Source organism: Lynx canadensis, chromosome D2 (genome assembly GCF_007474595.2).
Source record: "Lynx canadensis isolate LIC74 chromosome D2, mLynCan4.pri.v2, whole genome shotgun sequence".
NCBI classification, from domain to species: Eukaryota; Metazoa; Chordata; class Mammalia; order Carnivora; family Felidae; genus Lynx; species Lynx canadensis.
In genome coordinates this window covers 16,939,313-16,945,744 of record NC_044313.2, presented here as the reverse complement: position 1 = coordinate 16,945,744, position 6,432 = coordinate 16,939,313, and positions in this window count along the sequence as shown.

The window sequence follows — 6,432 nt, the reverse complement described above, 5'->3', positions numbered from 1 at the left end:
AATAATTTAGGCCACACAAAGAAGAGAGGGAAAGGTGGGAAAAAAGGAAGTACAAGTGGATTCCAATATCCAAAAGAGCCTCTTTTGAGAATAATGGCTACCCATGCAAGAGAGGAGGGACATGGGCAGGAGCTCAAACTGGCGAGTTGCTAAAATCACAGGAAGGCAAGAGAGTGTTATAGCCTCAAGCCAAAGCTTCAGGGTATACAGATGCCCGGGAAAATACAGGGTGCCCAGTTAATTTAGAATTTCAGACAAACATTTTTTGGGGATAAGTATATCCCAAACTGCATGGAACATACTTATGTTAACAAAAAATTATTGCTGGGGCACCTGGGTCTCTGAGTTGGTTGAGCTTCCGACTTCGGCTCAGGTCACGATCTCACATTCGTGGGTTCAAGGCCTGCATCAGGCTCTGTGCTGACAGCTCAGAGCCTGGAGCCTGCATCGGATTCTGTCTCCCCTCTCTCTGCCCTTCCCCTGCTCGTGCTCTGTGTCTGTGTCTCGAAACTTAAATTAAAACATTAAAAGTTAAAAAAAAAAAAACTTAAAAATTATTGCTTAATTGAAATTCCAATGTAACTGGGAATCCTGTTTCTGAGACTTTTTTGGTTTTTTTTGTTTTTGATTGTTTTTTTGTTCTGTTTTCATTTTTTTTTTTTGTTTTTTTTTTGTTTTGTTTGGTTTTTTTTTTTTTTTGCTCCATGTGGCCGCCCTGGCCCTAGCTTCGCAGACAGCTGCTCTGGCTGTCCTCACCTCATCTTGGCCCTGAATTCCCACCTCACGTTGAGAGGAGTCAGAGAAATAATGTGTGGGAAATGGCTTTGCAAACTCCAAAGAACTATAACATCAAGTAAGGAGACATTTCTTTCAGTGGGCGTTGTTATGAAAACACTGAGTCATCAAGCAAGAGCTGGGTCTTTGTGAATTTAAGGAGATGTATGGAAAATTCCGAGGAGTTTGGGGAGTGTGTTCAGAAGGGGAGCCTCAAAGGACCCCAACGAGAGGGACTAGACGTGACGCTGGCCAACTGTGGCTGCACTGAGACACCTGGAGTGCTTTTCCGGTCCCCAGGGAGCACCTAGACCAAGTGAGTCAGGCCCTCTGAGAGTGGGGCCAGGACCAGTGTCGTTAAACCTCTCCATGTGATTCCATTTTGTAGCTGAGCTTGCAGACCAGTGGTAGAATACACCTGTAAAAGGGACGTTGAACAGGTGAGACACCTTGGGCCCTGGGGTCCCCGGGAGGGATAGTTAACACCCCTTAGTGAGGTTGGATGTAAGAAGGGGAGGGGAAAAAAAGAAAAAGAAGAAGAACAAGGGAGGAGGGAATTTGTAATGATAAGATTTTATTCCATCTGCTTTTTAAAATTCTTTTTTTAATGTTTTAAAATAATATAAATACCCAGGGCAAATTTTTTAAGCCAGGAGGTTTGAATGTGAGTGAAAGGGAGTGGGTTAAATAAGAAAAGCAGGTGGGAATTTTTCTATATTTAATCAAGCAACACCTAACAGCCACATACCCAGTGGGGACAGTGGTCCCTCTCATTTGGGAGGGCCAAAGGATCCATTTGTGATTGAAAAGAACTGTGTTGGAGGGTTGTACTTTCCATGAAGTCACAGATGGCTCACAATTTTTCTTCTAACTTATGACAGGACTTGTGGTAGCTGAGGACCAATTTCTCTTTCAGGCACAAAGATTTAGAAGGTGTGGGTGGTTATGTAAAAATGTAAGAATTCATGTGCTGAGTAAGTGACACCTACATGAGAAGCCACCACTTGTCTTTGATTAGCCATGACAGTCACCTAACGGGAAGTGTGTATTTTCAATCAACAAATATTTATTGAACTATGTGCTGAGCACTGTTCTTGGCATTGGTATAGAACAGGTAATAAAACCGTCTTGGTCCTCGTGGAATTTATATTTCAGTAGAAACGACAGTTCATATCATTTCAGAAAGTGAGAAGAGGGTATACGGAAAGATATAGGAGGATAAGGAGCTCAGGAATGGTGGAGTGGGCAGAGGGCAAGTTAAGTTAGGTGGAAGGCTGAGAAAGCCCTTTCTAATGCCTACATCTGAGCAGAAGCTTGAATAGAGTGAGGGGTGCACCATGTGGATATGTGGAAAAGGGTTGTAAGCAGAACAAGCAGCAAGTGCAAAGGCCCTGAGACAGCTACCACCTGGCCCTGTTTAAGAAACATCAAGAAAGCTGGTGCTGCAGAGCAGGGTGCTGGGAAATAAGGATGAAAGGCAGACAGGGCCAGATCATGTAGGGGCTTTCGATCAAGGTGAGCACCTTGGATTTTGTGCTAATGCAGTGGGACGGAAGCCATTGGAGGAATTTGAGCAGGGAAGTGGTAGGATCTGATGAACTGTTGTGAAAGACACAACAGAGGGAAAGAGTGGAAGAAGGGAGCCCAGGTGGGAAGCTGTTGCTGTCATTGCCTAGGTTAGGTGAGATGATGGCGGGTTGGAGCGGCCATGGAGGTTATGAAAGTGGTCGGATGTGGACTTTATTTTGGAGGTAGAGCCACCAGGAGTTGCCGACAGATTTGAAGTGAGATTGTGAGAGAAAGCTAGAAACGGAGGATGCCCCCCAGGTTTATGGCACAAGTAGGTACATAAATGGTGCCAATTCCCAAGATTGGTAACACATTTGGTAGGAAGGGTGCAAGCAGTGAAATTAACATTGGTGTTTTGCACAAGCTGCATGAGCTACCTATCAGACAGCTGAGGTGGACCCTTCCGCGAACCCCCCCAATCCCCATTCTCCCTGTATTAGTTCTCAATGGCTGCAGGAACAAATGAGCACACATTCAGTCACTTAAAATAGCACCAATTGGTTCTCTTAGAGTTACAGAGGTCAGAAATCTAAAATCCAGGTGTTGGTAGAACTGTGATCCTTCTGAGGATTTCAGGGGAGAATCTATTTCCTTGCTTTTTCCAGCACCTAGAGGCTGCCCACATTCCTTCTCCCTTGGTCCCTTTCACTATGTTCAACCCAGGAATGTAGCATTTTCTCTCTCCTGTAACCAAATGCCTCCCTCCTCTAAGGACCCTTGTGATCACATCAGGCCCCTCTGGCTAAACCAGGATAATCTTTCCATTTCAAGATCTTTAACTTACACCTGCATGCAAGGTAACGTAAGGTAACGTATTCATAGACTCCCGGGAGTAGGATGCAGACATCTTGGGGGGATCATTATTTAGCCTTATCACTACTTCCTTATCCTCAAAAAAAACCCTGATGGAGTTCAAAAGAGCAAGGCGCCTAACTGAAACACCACCTTTCCCAGGCCTACTTGCACAGAAAGGTGCCCAGAGCATCTTGGAAAGGAAACCAGTGCATGCTGATGGTGGTCACCCCATCCCTCATTTTCATCACTTCAGGGCAGTGGCCTGCTCTCAAGTGCCAACGGCCACAGGCCTTTGCCTGAGGAGTCCCTCTGGTCTCCTGAGCCCACTTTGCTACATGTACGACAGGCCAGAAGTGCCCAAAATTAATGTCCCCCCGGTGATTGACAGGAGTCGGTGTGTAAATACCCCAATTCCCTCCCCCCGGATGAGATAACAGGCAGGGGGTATGCTGGCTCCCTGAGTTTCTCAGTGGGCTTCAACTCCAGTGACCCTTAGTGGTAACTTATCTGATATCAAGCCTTTTATCAACCAGCTTCCCTTCTTGGTTGTGAAACAGGAAAAATAATATAATATCTGCCTTGCGTCCCTCAAAAGGTTTTTGTGTGTCCAGAAGGAGACACTGCAAATGCTTCGTAAATGGTAAACTACAGAATCATTTAAGGGGGTATTACGAGACCCACAGACTATTAGGGCTGTTGAGTACCTGAAGGTCATCTTTGTTACCCCAGAAAGAGAAAGAGGACAACTCCAAGGGCTAATGAATGGAAGCAGACCAGAAGGATAAATGTGGTGTCCTAATTTTGGATCTGGTGGGGTTTGGCTCTATCATGATGTTTATTACTAAGTTCTCTCTTAGATGATTTCTAAGCCTCCTGGGGCCTCTACTTATTCATATGAAACATAGAAAGAATGGCCTGCAGTGACACTGTCACTATGTAGAGTACTTTGGGAGAGTCTTCAAAATCAGGGAGCCCAGCCCCTCTCATTAGAGGTGGGGATTATGCATAATCTCAGTTGCAAATTGCAGACACAATGCCATTGATTTATTTGACAAAGATTTGTAAAGAACTTACTACCTTCTGAGCACTATTGTAAATTCTTTACAACCATCTGCTCGTTTAATTCCTATAACCACTCTATCAAGTAAGTACTATTATCATTCTCACTTTAGAGATGAGGAGACTGAGGCATAGAGAGGTTAAATGACTTCTCCAAGATCACAGAGCATAGCAATGAACCCGGGAAGTCTGACTCCATGCTCAAAAATGCTATGCAGTGCTGGGGCACTTGAAGGGCTCAGTTGATTAAGCATCCGACTCTTGGTTTTGTCTCAGGTCACTATTTCAGGCCCCATGTCAGGCTCCATGCTGACAGTGCAGAGCCTGCTTGGGATTCCCTCCCCCTCTCTTCTGCCCCTCCCCTGCTCACTCTCTATTCCCCCCCTCAAAATAAATACATAAACATCTTAAAAAGAACACAAAAAAACTATGTCAAAAATACTGTACTATGCTGAGTTGCCTTCTTTTTTACCATTTTCTCCTTCCAAATTCTCTCCCACATCTATCCCTGGGCCAGTTCCTAGTGTTCAAATCATAACATCTCTCAATCAAAATGATTTCCATTTGCACAAGACAATTTAATATAAATTGACTTAAGTAGTCAAGGGAATATCAGTTCCTCCTAATCAGTGAGTCCAGAGGAAGGATGGAATTCAAGCATGGTTTGACCCTAAGTTTGCCAGTCATCAAGACAGAAGCTCTGCATCTCTGTAATTCTTTCAGCTCTGCCCTTTCCTTATCCTGTCTTTTTATTTATTTATTTTTTTGGTTCACGTCCCTCAAGGAAGCAAAATGCTCTTCCATCCACACATTGCACTATCCAGAGAAAGAAAGGGAGCCTTTGACCCAGCATCCCACTCATGAGGCAGGTTACTTCTGCCTCTGAACCAGTGGCTGAGGCCAAGGCTGGGATCCAGAGAGTGTCTGCTATCTAAGAATCTTGTGCACCCCAGGGATAATTAGGAGGAAGTGGGAGGGTAGGAAGGCTTCAAGGCCCAGATGAGGTGCCACCTTCTCCACAAGATCTCCCTTTTGGTCTCATCATCTTCCATCTTTGGAAGAATAGCTCCTTTCTCTGAATTCCCGTGACTCTTGATCTGCGTTGCTCTGACACCATTCACTACTTCATATTCATCATTTTGGATTCCTCCTGGATCATCTCCACTTGACTGTCCACCATTTTCCACTCTTTTCTGCTCTGTTCACCCCAGCAGATGGGCCATTTCTCTTTTGTAACCCACTCCCATCAGATTTTCTATTCTACACCGCGGCACGAAAATAGCTCTTGCCAAGATTGTGCCCTCCATCTTGCCAAATCCAGTGACCAGTTCTCAGTTCTCCCCTTGCTCACCCTCTTGGCAGCAAGTGATGTAGGGGACCCCTCTCTCCGCTCAAAGCGTTTGCTTCCACTCCCAGATACCACATGGTTTTGTGTTGTCATGTACTTCTCTGTTCTTTTCTACTCTCTTTTGCTGGCATCTCCCCCATCCTACCCCACCCCCACCCACCTCTGCTCTCTCCACGAGGGCCGTGGTTTGACAGTGGCCATGTTCCCCTTCCTACAACCACTGCTCCCATGTCATGGCACCTCACCCACAGCTACTACTCTTATCAGAATCTGGAAACATTGCCCCCTCTCTTCTTATCCCCGCAGACCTGGAGGTGGTAAAGGTTTCCCACTATTGCTAGACAATGAATGCTTCATCATGCCTTGCTGGGTCTCTTAATGCAGCCAACACCTCTGTAGACCGTCCCTTCAATAACTCTCTTCCATAAATCCTTGGAGTGTGCTCTTCCCTGATAGGACTGACTAGCACTCTGCTTGTTTCCTTATGTCACTCTCCCATATTAGCTTATAAGGTCACTAAGAACAAAGTCTGTGTTTAATTCTTCTTTTATCCCCAGGAGTGCTTGCTATCCAATTGGTACCAATAAATGCTGAAACAAAGCATTCTTTCTTATTAACTGTTTTCAGCTTAAACAGGAAGTGAAAGCAATAAAAGCATTTAAACACACGCACACACACACACACACCTCCCAGGACAAAAGGCAGAAGGATGAAATAATGCTAAATTCTGATGCTATGAGTTTTTGCCTGATTTTTCAAATTCATGATGTATTCAAAATCCATATGGATCATGCTTTTTCCTCTCCAGGCCCAGAAATTAAAGAGAGTTACTTCTATTACAATAGAAATTGAAGTACAGGGGCACCTGGGTGGCTCAGTTGGTTAAG